General features: G+C 41.2%; 1 protein-coding gene across 3 annotated transcripts in view; it reads right to left on the bottom strand.

The window, feature by feature from the left end:
* Positions 1-21463, bottom strand: part of lrfn1 (leucine rich repeat and fibronectin type III domain containing 1) — a 125299-nt gene that overhangs the window by 19738 nt on the left and 84098 nt on the right. For 2 of the 3 annotated variants that reach the window (XM_084351776.1, XM_084351777.1), the window contains exon 3: positions 11383-11498. The exons of the other annotated variant lie outside the window; for it this stretch is intronic. The gene's annotated coding sequence lies outside the window, so the exon portion shown is untranslated. The remainder of the gene's footprint in view (positions 1-11382; positions 11499-21463) is intronic. 3 annotated transcript variants of the gene reach the window in all.

Below are 21463 nucleotides of genomic sequence, written 5' to 3'. Positions count from 1 at the left end.
TCTATTTCTAGCCTTAGTTATTTTGAAATCCAGCAACAAGAATTCGGCAATGTACAAATGCTGCAGCGGCGTGATTGTCTCTTCTATATGTTGCGTCTGCATGTGTTCCCATGTGGTGACAGTTTTATTTCCCTCATTGTTTGTCCTCTACTCTCACGTCATTTTACCCACTGACTGGCTGTTTATTTTAATCGTGTCTTCTTGTCCCTTAGCAGAGCGGCTCCATGCCCTCCTCGCTCCGAGCAGACGAGCTGAATAGACCCTCTGAATTGATACCTTATGGTGCCACTTTGTGCGAGAGTAATACTGAAGAATCCACACTTGGTTTCAAATCTTCTCCCAAGGCTCCTATACTGCATTGATCCTGCTCTGTATGTACCATCGCAAGGTATTATGTATGCCTGTTATGTGCTTCACTGCCACAGCAGACTCTAGCAAAAAGCCGATCTACACTGCGGAGAGAAAATGTATCAGATGGCTGAACTTAAAACCTTTCTGGGCTGAAATACGCTCTATTCATTTTCACAACAAGACAGGGACTGATCTATCATTAACATTAGCCGTTGTCGTGTATTGAAGCTGGATTACTAACCAGCTTGTCCTATAACAAAGGAGCCATGTCAGAAACGATGTAGACCATCTGTTAATAGCACAATAGAATTACAGATAATGAATTCTTTCAAATCAATTACAATAAGATTGGAAAAACAAAAACACATTCATGCACACAAAAACTATCACAGACCTGTTGTGTTTTTGTCATTAGCGAGGAAATTTACGGAGCATCTGTCTTAAATGGCGACGCGGTCTGTCGGAAAACCTCTTAGATCCAAACTGAAACATCCCAACAACTACTGGATGGATTGTGCTTGAATTCTGTGGATCCCAGAGGATTAATCGTGATGATTTTGGTGATCCTCTGACTTTTCCTGTCGTGCCAACATGACGTAAACATTTTTGTGTTTTAGTGAATCATCCCAACAACTATTGGATGGACTGCTGTGAAATTTGGTTTTGTGTCCACGGGATATGCCTTAATGACTCCCTGACTTTACTTTAGAGCAAAAGTCAAACACCATGAAGTTGATGTTTGTGGTTTTGAGCAAAAACTTTTGGACGGATCGGCATGAAATTCGTTACAGACATTCATTTCCCCCTCAGGATAAATTGTATTAACCATCGTGATCCTTTGACTTTTCATAGAATCAAAATTGGACTTAGTCCAGTGCCGACTTCCAGCATAACTAATGACATTCACAGCAGCCTCAGCTGTACTTTGTGTTTAATGCTAATCAGACATGTAACCCAAAGATTCTGCTGTCTTACCAACATTATCAACACTACAGCGTTTACAGGTTTGTGGAAGACTCAGGTGCATGTCTTTGCCGCACATTTTTATGACCCTCTCTACAAAAGTTGAAAAAAAAAACCTAGAGGAGATCATGATTATACAATCATAGGGTGCTGCGCCAAAGCCTTCTCATGTCAGGGACAACCCTGCATTATTTCAGCTACATATCAGCATGTTAGCATTAAGCTGATAGCATCACTTAGCCAAAGTGCAGCCTCACGGAGCTGTAGCTTCGGCCGTAGATTCCTAGTCTTGTTAAACAAGTGCACGATCCCATTCATCATTTTGTGTTTTAAGTCAAATACAGAGTAAATATCCAATGTACACCTTCTGCTTTATGACAGCAGTATGATCTAATTAACAGACACAATGGAGATTTATCACCAGCGGGATCCATGTGAATATCTACTGTGAAAACTGGATGCAATAATGGGAAACTCACCCAGCTCTAATTGATATAGAAGACAGTGGCCCAAATTCACTCAAGGCTGTAATGCTTATGAGTGTGTGTGTAACAACCCTCAGAACGAGACAGCTACGACTGCATGTGATTCACTCACTGCACATAAATAATAGACTGCACAGCTTCAATTTGACACACTTCATAGGAAAGCCTTTGCAAAGCAGGTTTAGGCAGAACTTTTGTCAAACATATATTGTAGGTATTATATTCATATATACTGCGGGGCGCCTGAGCTTCACTAATCCCGTCTCTGTGTCAAATAAAGCACCTTGCAATGTCAATACGTACACAGTGGCAGTGGGGCAGTAAATACACACAAGGTGTGGATTTATCTACAGTTGGCTTTGTACCAAGAGAACGAAGTGAATTAAAAGTGAACACGAGCGGCTTCCTGCTACATCATTTTATTATCATGAAGCAGTCATTATGCACCAGTCAATTTAGTTGTTTACTGTTTACTCTTTCCAAGAAAAGAAAAAAAAAAAAGCAAACAAAACAGCTGAATTCTGTGCACCAGTTGCTTCTGTTGTACTGCAGTAGATTAGCATTTGCTTATATGCATTTGAGCATTTGCTTGTTTTGTATCATCCTGATATTGTTTTATTTTTGCGGGGGTGAAAAATGAAGAGGTTGTGCCATGTCGTTTCTTTTTTTCTCCTTATGTATCCTTTAAATGTAATCCTTCAAGGATGTTTCTGGTTTATAACCTTGATTCCAAGAAAGCTGGGACACTGTGAAACATAAATAAAACAGGAAGTGATAATGCGCTAATCCTTTTTGACTTGTACTCCATTGAAAACGGTACAAAGACGTTATATTTTATGTTTATTTTTGTAAACATAATCTGAATTTTATGCCTGCAACATGCTTCAGTTGGGACAGGGGCAACAAAAGAAGGCACCTGTTCGGATCATCCCTCATGTAAACAGGTTCATTGGTAACAGGTGATGTATCATGATTGGGTATGAAAGGGGCATCCTTCACCACTTTGTGAAACACATGATTGTAAAAGGATATTGCTTCATGTGCTCATGAACACTTTGTAAAACAGTTGTCAGTAAACACACTTTCTAAATGATGGGGAAGTGTTGAGGACGAGTTTAAGAGTCTAACAGTCTGAGGAAAGAAGCTGCTTCGTAGCCTTGTGGTAAGGCAACGGATACTGCTTTATCTCCTGCCACAGGGTAGCGGGGTGAATAGATATTCTTTGGGCTCTGTGCAGACACATTTTCATTTTATAAATTTACATTTTTATACAGCGTCCCAACTCTTTTGGAACCAGGGTTGTATTACAACCTGGCATATTTCCCATAAATGTGGATATTGTGGTTTTATGTAGATCCCTATAGAGTTATTCACAATGGCTGTTCCAGGTGTCTACTTTCTGTGTTTTTTATCTTGTTCAGACTCAGAGACGAGAGTTTAAAACAATTCATGTAAATTCCATGTCTGTGGCTGTGGAAAGCTGGAGGAAGCTTGCTGAGCTTAGGCCGATATACATTATTTTGAGTCCGACGGAGGTGGCAGCCACATTTATGGGAAACACATCAGAATAATCCTTGAACTATATTTAACCTACGGTTCAGCTGCTGTGTTTTTTGTAATCTCAGTGGTTTTCCCCGAACGTATTGTGTGTATCCTGGAGGTCTAATAAACATGTCAAATGCTTTCATCCTTCCTAATAAAAACATTTGCAGTGATGATCTTTGGACGAGAACCAGAAACCTACATGGTTTACATCCATGCAGTCTCCTTGCCTTTGTTGGCGCATTGCCACATTCCTTTGTACACTACCAACTGTTGATCAGTGGTATAGCATTAAACAACTACCAAGAGTATTGTTACATCTTAATATCCTCATTTGATATTTCCTTGCTCCTCGGCCCTCGCATAAACTGGTCCGCCGTCTTGCAGGCCACCCCAGAGCTCTTATTACTGCTCGAAGAAGTGACTAGTGAGGAGGAATCCACGCCTCTACATCGAGCGCATTTGAGCGAAATGGAGGAGAAAGCATAACATGACGCTTCAGAAGAAAAGACGTCTCTTCAGAACGCATTCCTTCCTTTCATCTCTCTTCTCGTGGTTTCTTTGCGTCTCTCCAAGCATCTTCAGTGGATGGGACCAAGATGCAAGAGAAAGACACTGGGATGCTATCTAACAGACCTGGGATGTGCCCAACTTTTCTGTAAAGTTTCCTAAAATGCTGATAATGAGCTAAATCAAACAAATGGGTCCATATCACATGCATAATAACAGTAACGACATTAGTTGTTTATATTTTGTGTCAAATATGTAAAAATAGAAGAATCTAATTATGACCCGAGTCTGAGTTTTTAATCCACAAGCCAGACCTGCCAGGTTCACACAGGAGTCACGTTTAAAAAAAAAAGTGACATGCTTGATTTTCTGACTGAATGAGATCCTTACTTACCATTCCCGCCTCCAATTACTGTTATTTCAGGAAATCAGGTCAAGGCATTAAATCCATGACATATCAGTATAATTAGCAATTATGCGAATGAAATGTTTAGGACGACTGCTGTCGAGCTCCCGCCACACTTTGTGAGTCGCCGGTTACAAACCTGTCAGGCCTGTTATTTGAGAGTGAAAGGCATATTTAGCTCTTTCTTTCATCAGTCACATAATTATTTTTATCGACATTTATTTTTTTCTTTATCGCCATGCACAAAGTTAATGCATCTGAATCCTTGCGAACTATTTTACTCTTTCATGGAAAGTTACAGAAAATGGATTTACTGCTGTGTAAAATTGTTGATGTCTTGCAAACTTGCCAAAGGAAATAAAACTGATTAAAACTCGTTAAGAAGAGTTAAGACCTATTGAGTGAAATAATTGCCTCGGTCGATGGTGACGGACAGGGAACGTTACATATTGTACATATAGTGACTTCACCACCAGCTAGAAAAATTCATTATGTGTCACTGTGCTTGTGGCTGTACCATATATAATTAGTTCACAACCTATTTGATGGAGGTGGCATTATCAGCAATTGCTCTGTATTGTCCGTCTCTAGTTAATTAGTAAATTTGATAAATTAGCCACTGAAACAAATTGCAGTCCAAAAGCCATCCAGTGAGGAACAAATTAAGCTTGAAAAATGAGGACATCAGTGAACGTTCGGTGGGATCGAGCTGATAGAGTACGTTTTTTTGGTGTTGTTCCCTTTTATTGGGGGAAAATGTGGACTTAATTCAAAAAACACACATCAAGCCGTGTCTACATATTCATAGGCATCTCCCAAATGAGTGTTTCTGCCATTTTCAGCACAGTCGCCTGCTCGTGCTTGGTTCCGAAAAATGGTTTGTAAATAAAAGCAGCTGCCTTGGATTTGAATGAATGCTGAAGGATCACATCCCCGGTTTGATGTGCGATCTGAAAAGGAGAGGGCAGCGCAGCAGCTTGTGTGTTTACATCTCGCAGTTTGATCCACGGCCCTGGCCCCTTTTCTTGTGCAGACTCTGCTTATTTTCTGAGTGTCTGCGTGGGTTTTCTCCAGGTGCGTGACCTTTCATCTAAGTGAATTGCGAAGAAATCAAAATATCCCTTGCTAATTAGTGGAATACAACAAACGGCACAGTCTCTCAGAATTACATATATCTCATTCGTTTCGTGTGTTCTGACTGATAGCCTTCATATGCTGCCGGAGACCGCCGCTGGGAACAAACTGAGAGTTATGCAGCTATAAAGATTCAACACCCATACCCAATGTGACTGGGATAGTTTCTAACACTGCATTTCTATAATTTACTCTCCGCGCTAACACAGATCACAATCTTGGACAGCAGGGCAACTTGCTCGGTGCCATTATTGCACTTTAATATAGCTCTGTCCATGCCACTTGTCCATAATACTACACCCAGGCAAGCTCATTGTGCTGCCAGGACCACTTATAACATCCCTGCCTCATGTGCAGCTCCTCCTCCTCCTCACTCTCCTCTGCCTATGAGCCAATGCAAATTACAGTAACAGCTTGGACGTGAGTATAATCTCAAGTGGTGTGAGCTGGGCTCCATGGCGAGGCATGCAGGCAGATGGAAGCAGAGACTCTGCCAGGCCTCTTTAGGGGCTCCCACTCTTTCTCCGGCATGCTAGACAATGGAGGAGCTGTGGCTCATAACCAGCTACTCGTCTGCCACTATCATGCGGCCTACTCCCTCACGCTGTATTTGGTAAATGATATGAAAGGAAAGGGGGCTCCTGTCGTGCCCTTGTTTAGACCAATGCACAGATGGACACCGATGCTGGCCATGTTAAATCACGAGCCACAGAAGGTGGAGACTTGAGGAGGGATGCTCAGACATTCACATTCATGATGAAAGAGGAGAAAGGGGAAACACAGTAGGTGCATTTCTGTACGCATCTCTGCACAGCAGGTGGTAGAAGCTTTTCCTTTGAGCTATGGTAGATATTCAAAAATAGCGTTTTAAACAAACAGTCTTTTCTATTTGCATAAAAGATTAAATCCGAAATAGAACATTCATTTTCGCTCCTGAAGAGAAAAAGCTTTGAGCACCATATATTATGAATTAATGCGGAAGACAATCCCAGTGAGTATACTTCCAATTCTGTTCTTGTGCGTCTGAACATACTATATTCATGCAATATACACTACACAGCATAATTTACTTCTGCCTAGTAGCGATATATTGTGGGTTTGGATTACGACAGGGGAAAGATTAATTCATTTTCAGTATTCAAATAGGATTTTTTTTTTAATGTGCTTCTCTCTGTATCACTGAAACTCTACTAGCCGTCTCGAATACATGGCACAGTCCAAAGTCTCTGACTTTATGCTTCGTCTCAGTGCCTCTCTCCGCTCCGTTAACAGAGATCAGCAGTAGCTAAAGTTAGTTTAGAGATGGAGTCTGCTAACATAAACTAACGACCAGCTTCCAGCAAAAATTCCACGGAGCCCCTTTAATAAAACAAGTTTAACGTCTTCTGGATGTAGTCTGATGAGGTTTATGATCTGCTGCTTTCTACTGGTCCCTGTTTCTCCAACACACAAGATACACAAGAAAAGAAAAAAAAAAACAGAAAGGCAAACTGGTCTCCTGGCAATGGGAAAGGAGCCAATGGGCTATTTTTAGCTGCGTTTTAAAAAACCTGCATGTACATTTTGGTGTAAAAATGGTATAAATGAGTTCACTCACATCTGTCTCAAGAGCGAGACAGTCTGTCAGTGTCTGTCCTGCTCTGTAATTTGGGATGCTCTGCTGACTCCTGCAAGGGTGAATGAAATGATAAATTTATAAACTCTGAGCAGAACATTTTCTGTGGTTACGGATACCTTTTTAGGGTAAGAACTTTGCCTCTCTGGATTCAAGCAAAGTTGCATCCAAATGTAATGCACCTTTTATTTTGAATGAAAGCGCTCTGGGCTTTACACTTGCATGACAACACGGATGAGAGGTTCTCTGCTTTGCTGCTCGGGGAGACAGGCTTGTTTATGCTCACAAACACTGATTGTGCTATTCTTAGCCGTTTACTGTAAATGGATCTTTAAACTCTGTCGTCTTCCTTGTAACTAATAAGGATGCTTACACGAGAAGGGCTGCGCCTCCGTGTGTCATTAAACATGCCTCTGAATTTTTAATTGTGTGATGTTGCTCCGAGACAAACATAGGTGCCTTGCAGGAGTTCAAACGCCGCCCTCCCTCCTGTGTACCTACACAACAACAAACGGTACAAAAGAATATGATGTATGAAGAAATCAATAGACTGTGAGTCAGCTCTGTGTCAAGATGATGCTGTTTAAGTGACTCAGTCTTCAACGTGTTTGCCAACCCTGAGTGCATCTGCACTAACAAAAAGATATTTGACTGAGAGAGAGAAAGAGAGCACCAAGACGCTGAGCACAACTCCCCTGGAGCTACACGTCTATTGTATCTGACTTGAGCTCGCTCGCACGCAGGTGTGTTTGATTTCCCCATATTTCCCTCCACTTTTGTTTGAAACCGCTTCAGCTATACCGTTTTCAAATCCACAAAGCCCTCGTTATTCCGAGACGTGGGTGACATGGAGTGTGTAGCTTAATTTCAGCGGATGATTAGAGCGGCGGCAGGCAAGAATCAGGTGCACAGATGCTATCGTAACATGGCGACATGTGCCGTAGACCTCACGAACACCCCGAGCTGCTAACTCGACGCTGCCTGTCACTGCCTTCAGTACTTGGTATTCCAGGAAACACTTGACTGCAAGACTCAGATTACTTTGACAAGAGGAGCAGACCACAGAACACAAGACAGCAGAAGGGAGGCGTAAGTGGAATTTAGAAATATGCGAGGGTAATAACCTGACCTCCTCCTCACTCTCCCCTCGATCCCTGATTAAAAACATGTATTCACTACCTACTTACAGAGCAAAGTCTTCTCAGTTGTAGAACCATAATTTAGCGCGGGGAGAGATGAACTGGTGGGGAATCCCGTTGTTACGCCTCTTATCGGCCTCAAACTTGACAACCAGGATTAAACTACACTCCAAAGAACAGCTGGGCGAAGACATCCAAAGAATACATATGGACATAAATTGCTTTTGCTTGACAGGAAAGTGTGAATTCAATTCTCTCTCTCAAAAAAAAAAAAAAAAAAAAAAAAGGATTAATCTCGCTGTGGGAATTATTTTGTTCTTTAGGGCAGTAACAGTACAGGATGTCTCAGGGTACACAAAATATGCAGAGTTATGCAAGGTGCATGACTGTTGTAGACGCTGCTTGTTAGGCGTACGACTAGGGGGAGGGCGAACACTGAAGGGAACAGCAGTTATGTTCATTTCAGTAACACAAGCTGGCTAATTAGCATTGCCCTGCCATTCCCTTTGAACCAGAGGAGGACAAGTGGGAGCCATCACATTTCTTTGTTCTCAGCACTGTGCGATGCCCTCCTGACCGCAGAAACCACAGGGGTTCTGACCACAGAGGGTCAGAGGTAGGCACAATAATCTCACCTCAATACCCCCCTGCTTACTGAACTGCCCCCGGAGAATTACCTAGACCTTTTCCGAAAACTACGCCTTCAGCAAAGTACTTACTGGCAGCAGGCTGGATCCGATATAGCGCCTAGATGTGGTGCAATGACATTTTGAGGATGCAAACCTACTCTGAGCGCAGCAAACAGATGTTAAGGGGATACAGGTACCTACTGCACTTGAGATGCACACAATTATTCTCGGCTGACTGCCCTCTGAAGACGCAGCACAGATCATTAACTCTATCCTCTCGTGTACCGGGTTTTAATTAATAGTTTCATGCTATATAATGTACGATTGAAACACGAAACTGGGTTTATGTACTGCTGCAGCGGTTTGAAGAGTGTTTTATAGCCCATTTCAGGTTCGTTAGAGATGCGCTCAATTACACCGCAACTCCGGATAGAATGTTTTTGTACCACACATGGGTAAAATTATTTAAAATACTTGGCAAAGTTAGTCAAGTCAAGAGAAGCTAGATGGGCTTTCCCTGTTAGTCTATTTTTAGTCGCTCAGAAGGATACACCAAACGGGCTGTTAGGTCTGCAGAGGAGAGCACTGGAGCCAACCTCCACAACCTCCAGGATGATTCAGGAGCAGATAAAATCTCACACTGAGGACGCAACCTGTTCTAACTTTACTTTTGTGGGAGGCTTTGAGCTCCTAAACAACCACAAACACAAGGGTGCAATTTCCAGTGAGGATGTTGGACTGTTGGTCAATGTTTTCTCACAAAAATCCCTCGAAAAACTAAACTGAAACTTAATGGTGGGCAACGGGCCAAAAGCAAACGCCTATTGTACTGTAGTGTTACATGCAAAATGGTACTAGGATCCCAAACTCCTCTAAACTAATCCTCCTGTGCAAAGTGTAGCTTAGTCTGCCATGTTAAGATTATAAAAAAAGATAGTAATAATTAGGGATCTGCATATTTAAACAGCATTTTTACTTCACATATATAAATATTATAAACGGTGATTTGTGTAATAATTTAAAAACAATTCGAAATAAAATACCTTTACTGTCCAGTTATCAGAATCAAGATTAGAGCGCCAACAATTAATTCAAAAGAAAATTAAAAGCCACTATTTCGATCAATTGATAGTTTTAGTCATATTTAAAGCAAAACTGTCAAACATTTCCTCGCTCCAGCTTCTTAAATGTAAGGATCTGCAGCTTTTCTTCATCATCCATGGCAGTAAGTGAAGGGTCTTCGGGATTTGGGCTAAAAGAAGCAATGTGAAGTGGACACCTTGAGCTCTGGGAAATAACGGTGAGAATTTTTTTGACATTTGATGGACAATTAATCAATTATTCATGGAAATGATTGGCAGATTAATCAATAATGAAAATAATCGTTAGCTGCAGCATTAATCAAGATAAGAGAATAGGAAAGATGATAAATTGTTAAGCAGAAAGCTCAACCAACAGCAATGAGTCGTGGAGGAAGTGCTTCAAGGCCTAATTTTGCCTTCTTTCAGACGAGATATATGTTCCCCTGCCTTACTGGAGAAGTTTGTGAGGGCTGAACAGACTGCAGGCACTGCTCAAGGCTGAGTAACGTGCCATCACCTCCTCTGCATGTTTTGAGGATATAAAGTTATTTTTTGTCGGTGTTGCTATTATACCACCTTAATTATGGAAACAGCATCACAACCTGTTTCAAATGATGCTTTTCTTATATTGATTTCAATGTATACTAATTCATATTTGCTGAAGAACCTCTGGCTTCCTTGTTACCCAAACCTACGCACTTTTCTTTGCCATCACTCTAATAAAGAGTTGAAGCAGATGTGAGCTGTCAGGAAACAATCACAGCACAATAACCCTGCCATAACAAAACATCTACTGTGCTTATAAATGATGTGCTGTACATGACAGTGTAATATACAAGTCGTGCGATGACATGTGCATGTTATCGCCAACTGTAAACGTAAGGAGCCTGCACTCTCCATCAGCCACCTAATGTGTGCACATAAACTTACTTACTACATTAGCGATGCAAAACATATCCAGCACACTCCTACACACTATTTGTAACCCTGCAGACTCTGTATGTTGTCATCCATTTGTTGTGTGTACACGGTCTCTACTCCTCATACATAATAGCCATGTTTAATGTTTGCTCTCCATCCCTGTTTAGCTTTAGTCTTTGTTTAGATGTACAGGGAATGTACTGTTCTCTGGCCTGTGTGTAGGCACATCGAGAGCCGCTGGAAACCTGAGTCAGATATCTTGTCCGCCTAAACATACCTGGCCAGTAAAGCTGATTCTGATTTTACAAACTCCACCCATATGGCTGTTTACACTGCGTAAAACAAACCCTGCAAAAAAGAAAAAAGGAGAAAAAAAAAGAAGCATCTGCAAATTTGACCCAGTTCCTCTCTGCACCTGTAGTTTCCATAGTCTTTTCAGTAATAAATTCCCAGCGGTGATCTACATAGTACTGCTTCACTCTGCTGATGCACCACTGCTAGCACAACATTTTCACCATAGTTACAGTGGAGCTGCCACAGCTAAAGGTGGAGCTGCAACTGCTCACAGTCAATACGCAGTGACTTGGAAAACACGACCAACTCACCAGATATCAAGCCCTGGTCTCCATCGCAGGTTTCACATCAGCATCCCGATCAGCTGGCGGTCAGAGAGTCAGAGCTGAGGTAAGTGACTCCCACTGGCGTCACAGGAAAACACCACCTAGAGGACGAGAGTCGTGTTTAGCCCCCTCGTGTTAAATTTAGGATGGGGTGTTTATCATCGATTTCTAGACAGTATTGTGGCGAAAGGCGGCAACATTCCTCAACGCACAAGGGGAGCAGTCATACATTCATAATCTCATTGACTGAGCTCGCTCCTTTTTCCACTTGGCAGCTTTGGGTGCGATATGAGCGCTGATCTGATTATGAAACAACAGGAAAGAAGCACAAGCAGCAGGAGAGGCTCCAGAAAAAACAGAGTTGGCGACACCATGACTATGAATGTGTGTCCTGCCATTAATATTTCACTGCATCATTGTTGCGAAAGGAGAACAAAGTGTAAAGGGGAGCATAATGAAAAATTTATCATATTTTGACACCGCTTTGGAATTTATCTGTGCAAAACAAAGAACGGGCGAGTCGTCTCTGCTCGTGATGAGATTTTGCGACTGAGAAAATAAGGTGATTAATGCATACGAGTAACTCCCGCATGTGCTCTAACATACTGTTATTGTCGTTATATGCACATATCTGATGAAGACGGATGAGGATACGGTTTTCTTACTCCCTCAAGAGGCTATTTTTTTCACTGCAAATTTTTTTACTTTTCTTGCTCAGACAGGAGAGAGGTGACTGCCAAGGTCGTAAGCCTTCAGTTTCTCACTTGTCCCTAAAATTCAAAACAAGCTACATGACATGTCGCAGCTCCGCCTGCAGCAGAGCAGCACGCAACCCAAGAGAGATTACCATATCACTCGCCATTTGTCTGCAGAGAGCCTTCATGCATTAACAAACACAATTCTCCACTCAGGTTCTTCCTCCAGCTCTACTGTACATCAATTTGTATTCAGAGAGAGACTTTAGGCTTGTCACCTTCAGCTATTCATCCAGCCACTGAAGTATTTATGACGCAAGCTTTTGCTTTTTGATACGTCATCTCAATGCTTTTCACTTCACCTCGAGCCGGAGTCAATGCTGTCGTGTCAGAGTTTAAGAAATGAAGCAGGGAAACAAAGTAAGAGTGTGTAGGTGTCATGAGTTTCACAGTCTATCATTTCACAGTCTATCATGCCATGCATATTAACTGCTTCTGCCTGTGTGTATGGCGGCGCTGCAGCCCATTCCCGGCAGTCGATGTGACAGTGAGGAGTGGTGTGACTGCAATGTGACACTGAGCAACCACTCAGAGGTGCATACAGTAGTAAATTTGTATCGAACATGAAGTCCTTCACCCGTCCACAATGGTCGAACAGCTGATTTTTCAGTTTAATCTTCGTCTCCAAGCATCAAATCATCACCTGGCCCGGTGCGATAAGTCCGGTGTCAGCCCAGGACAAGCCGGTCTCGCTTAATCTCCAACACGGCCCCCCTTCAGTGTATCAAACACTCCACTTCCCTGCTACATTTTCCTCTCCCAGCCACAAGATTTCACCTCCTCGCTTTCTTTTCTTTCTCCAGCCCCTTATATAAAGTGAAAGACAGAAGAAAAAAATGTCCTGCGCGCTGGGCATCTTTGGCCAAGGGACACAGTCCGTCACGTCATTACCCATCACAGTGATCTCCTCCTATCTGTGCAAGACAAAGACAGTTGTTAGGGAGACACTCATCCTCCTGTGCTGCCAGCTTTGTTACTTAAAATACTCTGGTATGACAACAGGGGCAGCTGAGACTTCCCCTTTTACCTCAGCATGGTTATATCCTGTATGTCAATCCAACCAGAGGCGATGTGTGTGACAAAAAGGGAAAAAAAGGCTAGTCCAGTTGCAGGAACAATAAAACCTTTTTTTCCAATCTATTTCGTAAAAAAACAACCTTAACCTTGAAATTCTCCTTTATGATCATCAATGACCAACACTAGTGACAGTATGTATTTTACGTGCTTAGAAATAGACTTTGATTACGATCAGTCGTAAATGTATGGAAGCATATTACTGCCACGTCAGTAAAAGAAAAAAAAGGTGCACATATATACAATATACATATATAGTTATAAAAATGGTTATATTGTTGTAACATTAAACGTTTCACATTATAACATGATAACTTGTTATAATGTATGCAGGGTGGGTGTGGCTCAGAAGGTTGAGCGGTTGTCCACCATTTGAAGGGTCGGTGGTTCGATTCTACGTGTCAAAGTGTCCTAGGGCAGGATACTTAACCCCACATGCTCTCGGTGGAGGTTGACGACCTGCACGTTAGCCTCTGCCACCAGTGCGTGAATGGGTGAATGCTGACTTGTGCCAGAAAGCACTTTGAGTGGTCGGTAAGACAAGTAAAGTGCTATATAAATGCAGTCCATTTACCATCTGCAACATTTATCTATAATAAGATATTTTCAAATCATTACAATAATATATTACTTATTGTAATAGGATATAATAATACGAACGTATCGCTTTTTAAGAAGAAACTTTTCTTGTTATACAAATATACTGTCTATGTTGATTCAATCCAGGGATCCAAAACAGAAAATATCAAGAAACGATGAAGGAAATAAATTTCAAAGAGCAAGAGGCACAATTTTTGCCTACATTGTGTTAAATAGAGCCACCCGTCATCTTCTCTTTTTATACTATTTATGTTGTTCTGACGTGAAATGTTTCACCTTGTAACATGATAACTTATTGGTATAACACAAAACATTTCACATTATAACAAGATTATACATTATATCAATAAGTCATCATGTTCTAGGACATAACAAGAAGGTTGTAGGTCATAATAATGTTCAAATATCTTTTAACAACAAGCTTTTCACCTTTCACCTTCTAACATGATATTGATCCATTTTCTTTTTCTGGCAGGCAGCAATATGCTGCCATAAAAAATGTACCTGCGGTGACAGCAATATCTGTCCATACATAATAATTAGCATGCTGAGAGGAAAGCGGAGGCAGAGGGATATTATTTCATTAGAATGCGAAAGTGAGATATCTGAAGCAAGCTTTCTTCAATATTATGATTTTCTTGGATATTTCTTTGGAAAACTCTGCCTACAGCGAGTATCAGGAGGAGCAACACTGATTCATTTAATGATTGGAATATAATAGAATTTTTCATTTTAATCTTTGTGTCCAAAAAGAAGATTACAAATTACACTTTACAGAAAAACAAAGTCTGAATTATCTTTCTGCTGGCTTAAAGAGAGGGGGGGATTTATCCTTCTTAGATATCATCTCGACAAAAGCAGCAAAAGAAACCAATGTGAAAACCTCCAGGCATCTCATTACGTCAGATCCTGCTGACCATCTGTGGAGACAAAAACAAAGCCTCACAGCTTCAATCAATTATAGATTTGAGTTCTCGCATTCATATTGGATATGGTCGCCTTTCTTTGTGCTCCATTCCCTAGATATCGACAGACGTGACGGCGGACTCTAAGCTTACCGGCTGGTAAGCCAGTACCCAAAGCATTTAATAGACCAGAGCAGTATGGGAAATTAATTCCACCATAGCCATGAGAGAATGTTTTGTGTATTTATTACACACTTTAATTATTTTGAAATTGCCTGACGAGAGTGAGGGTTTTGGTTGGAATTAAATTTTTCAGCAAGTACCTCCTTTCCCTAACTGCGGCGATCACGGTGCCCGAGATGAAGACAAGCAATAAAGCAGCCGCAGCTGTAAAGCGCTTATTAAAGGACGTTCTCAATGTCATCATGACTCAGCAGTGGGGTGACAGAGCCACTCGTTCAGGATAAGAGCCGTGCTGTACGGAGGTGTAGAGTAGCCTGATAGCTGTCACAACTGGGAGGTCAAACTCATCCTCAGCAGATCCAGGAAACTGAATGCCAGCAGACCATTCCTCTTTTCCCCTGGCTTTACAGTAATTCACTCCTCATGTCAGCACTTTGATTAATGACTGGATTCACACGCCGGATCATATGCGCTGCATGGCAAGGTATCAATCATAGCAGTGGTATTCATGGATTTTCAGCTGCTGTGTTGCCACAGTCAGAGCCCAATTACATCTACCTAATAGGGGTGCATGAACAGCAGTGCCCCGAAACGGTGAACATATTGAAAATATGTCACTAAGTGTGGACCTGGTGTGTTTGAAAACATTAAATATATCCTCGTCTCTTCGGTAGGTGCAAACTTCTAGGAGTCAGCTCGGGACAAACCCATAAAAATGAGGTGAGGTGAAAATTGAGGACGAGCAGCTGTTTGTCTGCGCCGTTCCCTCTAATCTAAAACACCTTCAGACTCTGATGAACACTCCTCTCCCACCGGCCTCGACTCGAGCTGAGCTCAGATCTTCACTTGAAATGAAACAAAAAAAACAGATTCAGGGGAAAAACGCATGTAGAAGCAGTTTAATTACAGAATTAGCTTTTTATTAGCTTCTACAAACCTTTGGCATTAGAGGTCAAAAAGAGACGAATGGTGTGTGTATGTGTGTTACCCCAGACAATCAATACTCATGAATTCGGTGCTGCTAGAGGGCAAAGTTACCAGAAGAAGGCCTGGAAAAACATCCTTCTCAGTGAATATAAAGCTTGTTGTGTTCTGGTTGGAGTCCGTTGGACATGGCGTCTGGATCACATGCTGAGGTGCTCTGTAGTGCATTCGCTGAGACTGCTCGATGAGGCGATATCCAATCACGTCAACACGGGTTAAGTTACAGGGCTGAACAAGAAATTGGATTTTGCTCACGTTACAATCAGATCCCTCGAATCCAGATGTGCGTGGTCCCTCTGCACTGTATTAATGTAGTTCAAGTACAAAGCAACTAGCTAACTAATGATTAACTTTCAGTGTTGATTAATCAGCCAGTTGCTGTTTCACTTAATCGATTCATTTGCTCTATAAAATGTCAGAAAATAGAGAGAGACGATCAGCACAATCTGTCAGAGGTCTTGAAATCGCTTGTTTTGTCCAACCAACAGTCTAAAACCCAAATACATCAAAAATATGAAATAACAAAAAATAACACAAATAAAATTGGACTATGTGTCCACTTGTGAGCTCGTCTGTGCACACGCTGCTCTGTGGAAAGTCTTAGAGATCATTTTGGCTCCGGTGAAATTAAAATTCTTTTTGGGTAAAGCTTGGACATGTTTTTGAGATAAGATCAGCCAAAATCTTGTAAAAACTCGTAGTAGGTCATCGCTTGCTAAACATCAAACATCCTGCTATGTTATTAATCCAAAGCAACTGGCAAGTGATGAATCATTTAATCAAAGATTGCGCTGAGCTGATGAAAATAAGGAAGTTAATTTCTTCTCTTCTCTTTAGAGAATGTTTTTTTTACCACAACATAAAAGGCACCACCAGGAGTGTAAAGTGCATAAGAAAGTCTTTCTGTCTCCTCTAGGAAACACATTCTTTAGTATGACGTAAACTTAATGCTTAAACTTGTGAGGTCCACTTTCTCGTGTTTTCTATAACTTTGTCACTTATAGGACTTGTTGCATTGTTTCCTACACATACACACAGAATTTACTCGAGCATGCCACAGAGGTATTTACGCGACCCATTTTAGCATTTTTTATACTTTTCAGAGAAGAGAACGGTCACGATCGATTGACTTGTGGACAATTCGCCCTTGCTCTACTTTTCCCATCTACTGACATTCATGCATGCTCTGCAGAGAAACACACAGGGAGGGATGTTCTCTGGTATTACATTCCTCCTGTAAACACACTGTAAGTGATGCTTCCTCTCTTAGTTAATGTAGGTCTACTTCATAAAAGCTTCTAAGTGCACATGGTTGTTGCGATGTCATTCAGTACCATGTTGGTTACGATAGTTTCGATTGCTCTGTGTACAGATCTTGCTGAGCACCACTGCATAAAGCCTTTCCGTGGCTCATGGAGCTGCACAAAATCTGATACGTTGCCTCAAGTGATGTCACCCGAGTCGGCATCGCTTGGGGCGGAAGACTACTAAGTTTGAAAATGAAAATAAATCTCGGGGAGGGCAATTTGAAAGATGTGAGCTTCAGCCTGCTCCTCTTCTCTGCTGTAGGCTCGCAGCTCAAGGCTAAATTAGCTGCTACGAGCGTAACACACCTGAATCACAGCCTGAACCGTCGGCAGTCAAGTTGCAATGTGGGTAATGTGAGCGACGGGTTTTGACAGGGACAAGGAAGAATGTGTGGAATAAAAATGACAATTGTCTTATTAAAAAAAAGTCTTTCAGTGCAGTAAACTGTGTGATACAGTAGAAAACTCCTGCAAAAAGCTAGTAAGTGCACCTTTTGTTTTACTCTTCAGTACAGACCCATTCAACTGGCAGCCCATGGGCTGAAAGTGGCCCTTAAATAACCTCATCCCGGCGCTTTGATCATTTTATCAGTAGGCTAATTAGCCAGTTTCATTAGCTATGCCTGTTGCTCAGCACAAAAAATACTCTTATTTCATTAAGAAGTTTCGTCCCAGGCTGTTTAAGCAAATGGGATATAGACCAATCAAACGGACAACCTACTTCTCAGATTAAAAAGGGTTTATTGTTTTAACACATTTAAACTGTGTGAAGTGGCGATGTACAACTCCCTTAGCACTTCACTTCACTTTCCATTTCAGATCTGGCCTTTCTACAGAAGTAGTTGAAAAGGCCTACTATAGTATGTTATACCGGGGGAGACTTTCCCATCCTCACCCCTGCTGTGTTGAGGATGAATCAGCGTCTCTGTGGTTTTTATTAAAGAAAAAAAATCAAGCTATATTTTCCCTTGCTCACTAGGATTAGATTTCACATTTCCCTAATTCCCAAAGGAAGGTTTTGCAATGTGGTTCCACCAATTACTTGCGTAATCCCTCCACAGGCAGGTTTGTAAATCTTAACACGCTGTGCGCAGGTTCTGGCACCGTCAACAGACAGCATGGTGCACTTTATGGAAATTGTATGCGGTTCGACGTGTTCACGTCACATCAAAAAGGAAAAAATATTATGAGGGCTTAGGTGGCTTCACAGTAGCAGCTACGAGCGGACAAAAGAACATGAGATTAATGCAAACTCCCACTGCTCCAGCAGCCCTTATAAACCCTAAAACAATAATTCATCCAAAGATTGTTTCTGTTATTTTGCTCTGGACTTGCTTGGCTGAATATTCATATCCAACATCATTAACTCAGCAAATGTTGCAAACAGCGAGAATACAAAACAGCTCGTGATGAAGAATGATACAAATTTAGACCGCCCCGTGGTTGTTTAAAAACAGGGGCGAGGTGGCATCGCCGTCGGCACGTCTCATGCCATTAGCATGCGCCGTCACTTCAGTAATAGTGACACTGTGATCATTTCGTGCAGCTTTAATAAGAAAAGACAGGTCTGATATACTAAATGAAGGTTTTACAACTACCTCTCCTGCCCCATTGAGCTTTAACCTGAGAATGCAAATCAGCTTCATGAAAACCAAGTGATTTCATGGTTCACTGGCTGCTACATAAGCATATGGTCTCCAGTCTCCATTAAAATGCATCGCAGAGGAGGGAGTATACATATGAATCTTACCTTAATCCGCAACTGTTCATTTTGTAATCACTCTGTCATGTTTAGTGCACTTGCAGCATCACAGCGTACTCTTTGGGATTATTTAAACACGCAACTTTTATGCCATCAGTATTTTACAGTATGTGTTAAAGACGGGGTCTTCTGTTCACAAATTCAAGCATGAAGATTACAAGGGCTTAGTACGGCGAGTATTAGCATATCCTGTGATATACAACCCTCTAAGCAGGGTTATGAGGAAGTAAAGTAGCTGCTTTTAGATGGTGAAATTTTGCACGATTAATTGAATAATGGAAAAAGAAAAACCTGCAATAAGGTATCTGCACCTTTGCTGTATAACCCTTCCACAGAGATCAATGTTTCTGAGGGCGTCAACGGATATGAAGGCTGAAGAGAGATTTTATTATTTTTACCGTCCCCTCCTCACCAATAAAGCGGCAGGGCGAAATGATTTTACAGAGCCCGAGCACTAGCGTAATTTGCTAAATGAATGTGACAACTTGTCTGTAAACAAGAGCTGGGACTAACTATGAATCACACTGGCTAGCCAGATATTTTTTTTCTTATTTACCATCTGCAAATAATGTCAGAGTTGTGCCTGAGCGCTGCCAGAGCTGTCACTTTGACAGGTTGTGGAGGTGGTGGTGCGGCAACAAAACAGGTTAAAAAACAAGTGCTCTTCATTTTCCTTCCCCCCTCGCGAAAAACATCACAATTCTCTCCAGGTTGGTAAAATACTCAGGCTTCTGTAATTTGTGTTTCGTCCTTGAATTTATTGGCAACTGTAACAGGATTTGTCCGTCAAGAGGAGAGTGAGGATGAAGAGACCGAGCAGGGGAGGAGAGGTTTGATAAGATCGTTTCCAATATGTCAGAGGAGGAAAACAAGGAGGTTATCTGATTTCCTCAGCTGGCACTTGTGCTGTAAAAATCATTTATTCCTTTTATTATTGGCTCTCCTATAACACAAATTAAATGAACTAAGCAGCACTATAAGAATACAGTGATGGCTCAATCACATTAGGTGCAGAGTTTGACTTGTGCTTCAAATCGTTTCACCTGTACTTCGTCATCCGGTGACATTCACAGTAGTCACTTACAAGTTTAACAGCAACAGATTATTTCATGTATCACACTGACTACATTTATCATTAGTTATTAGTTCTTCCTCTGTCTTGTTTCTTGCCTGTGTTTTGACAGGGCATTAGCACAGCAAAAGAAAAAGCGAGGCGCTGATTAATCTTTATGCTAAAAGTGGAGCATTCAGTCAGAACTAACTCATCTGCATTCACAGGGAAGCTTGAAAGTTGGGCCATACCTCCCTGTGAGTTATTAGATATGAATTGTGTCTTAGACTAAAATATCTCCATCTATTATCGGATGGATTGCCATTTAAAAAAAAAAGATAACCAGGGTTGTAATAACTTGACATTAACATCAGACTTAGCTATACTTTGTATTTAGTGCTAATTAGCAAACGTCAGACGAGAACACTGAACATGAACATCATCGTCAGCATGCTATTACTGTCATTGTGAGCATGTAAGCATCCTGACATTAGCATATGTAGATCCTGTGCCACTTTTTGTGCCTGGCAGGTAGAAATGTTCTCTTTGGCTTCTTGTCCTACAAATTACATTTCTATAGTACTAATTTGCAACAGCAAATATATTCTGAAGGAAACATACTGCAGCTTCCATGATGTTGTTTTTTTATCATAATGAGAAAAACAATGTGAAGGAAAAAAACTGGCAAGTCACTAAACGCATCTACAAAATGTTGCCAGACATCACATTTAGTTTGTTCTCGTAGCAACTTAAGCAGGATTTAAATGTTTTAGGTTATATTGAATAGTGAAAGAAAGCTTTTTGTGCACCGACTGGATGGAGCAATCTACAGACTGATCTTAAACTTCAGAATATTGTACGACTGAACAATTTAAAGCTATGGTCGAATCCATTGAGTCCAGGTTGTCTGTGCGCAAATGTTTAATCTGACTATTTCAAGAGGTCGACCAACAATCATTTTTTCAGGGATGATACCGATTATTGGTAATCAGAGACTGAGACTGATATCCGATGACTGGAATGGATATGCATTTGCTGTAAAAATAAAAATATTTTTGTCAAAGTTGAGAATAACCAGTGATGGAATAATGTAACTAACTTCAATTAAGTTAAGTACTGTACTTAAGTACAATTTCCTGGTACTTTTCTTTAGCATTTCCATTTTTGCCACTTAATACTTAAATGTATCTCATAATTTTAGTTACAAGTTAATTTGCAGATTCAGATTTTTCAGCGTCAACAGGCTAATACCTGTGACATGCAACCATAATAGGAATAATGCTGAATATCGTCCAGGCTGATAATCAGTCCACCCCTAATCCTTTTAGTGTGTTTTTTCTGTAGTTTACTGTTGTAACTCTGTGCAGCTGCCATTCTTTCTCAGGACTCCCTTGTAACCAGGTTAGTTGTAACCTCCCTTATACCTGGTTAAATACAGGGTAAAT

Source organism: Pagrus pagrus (assembly GCF_965226575.1).
Source record: "Pagrus pagrus genome assembly, chromosome: 4".
NCBI classification, from domain to species: Eukaryota; Metazoa; Chordata; class Actinopteri; order Spariformes; family Sparidae; genus Pagrus; species Pagrus pagrus.
This window is presented reverse-complemented; position numbering and strand designations above follow the sequence as displayed.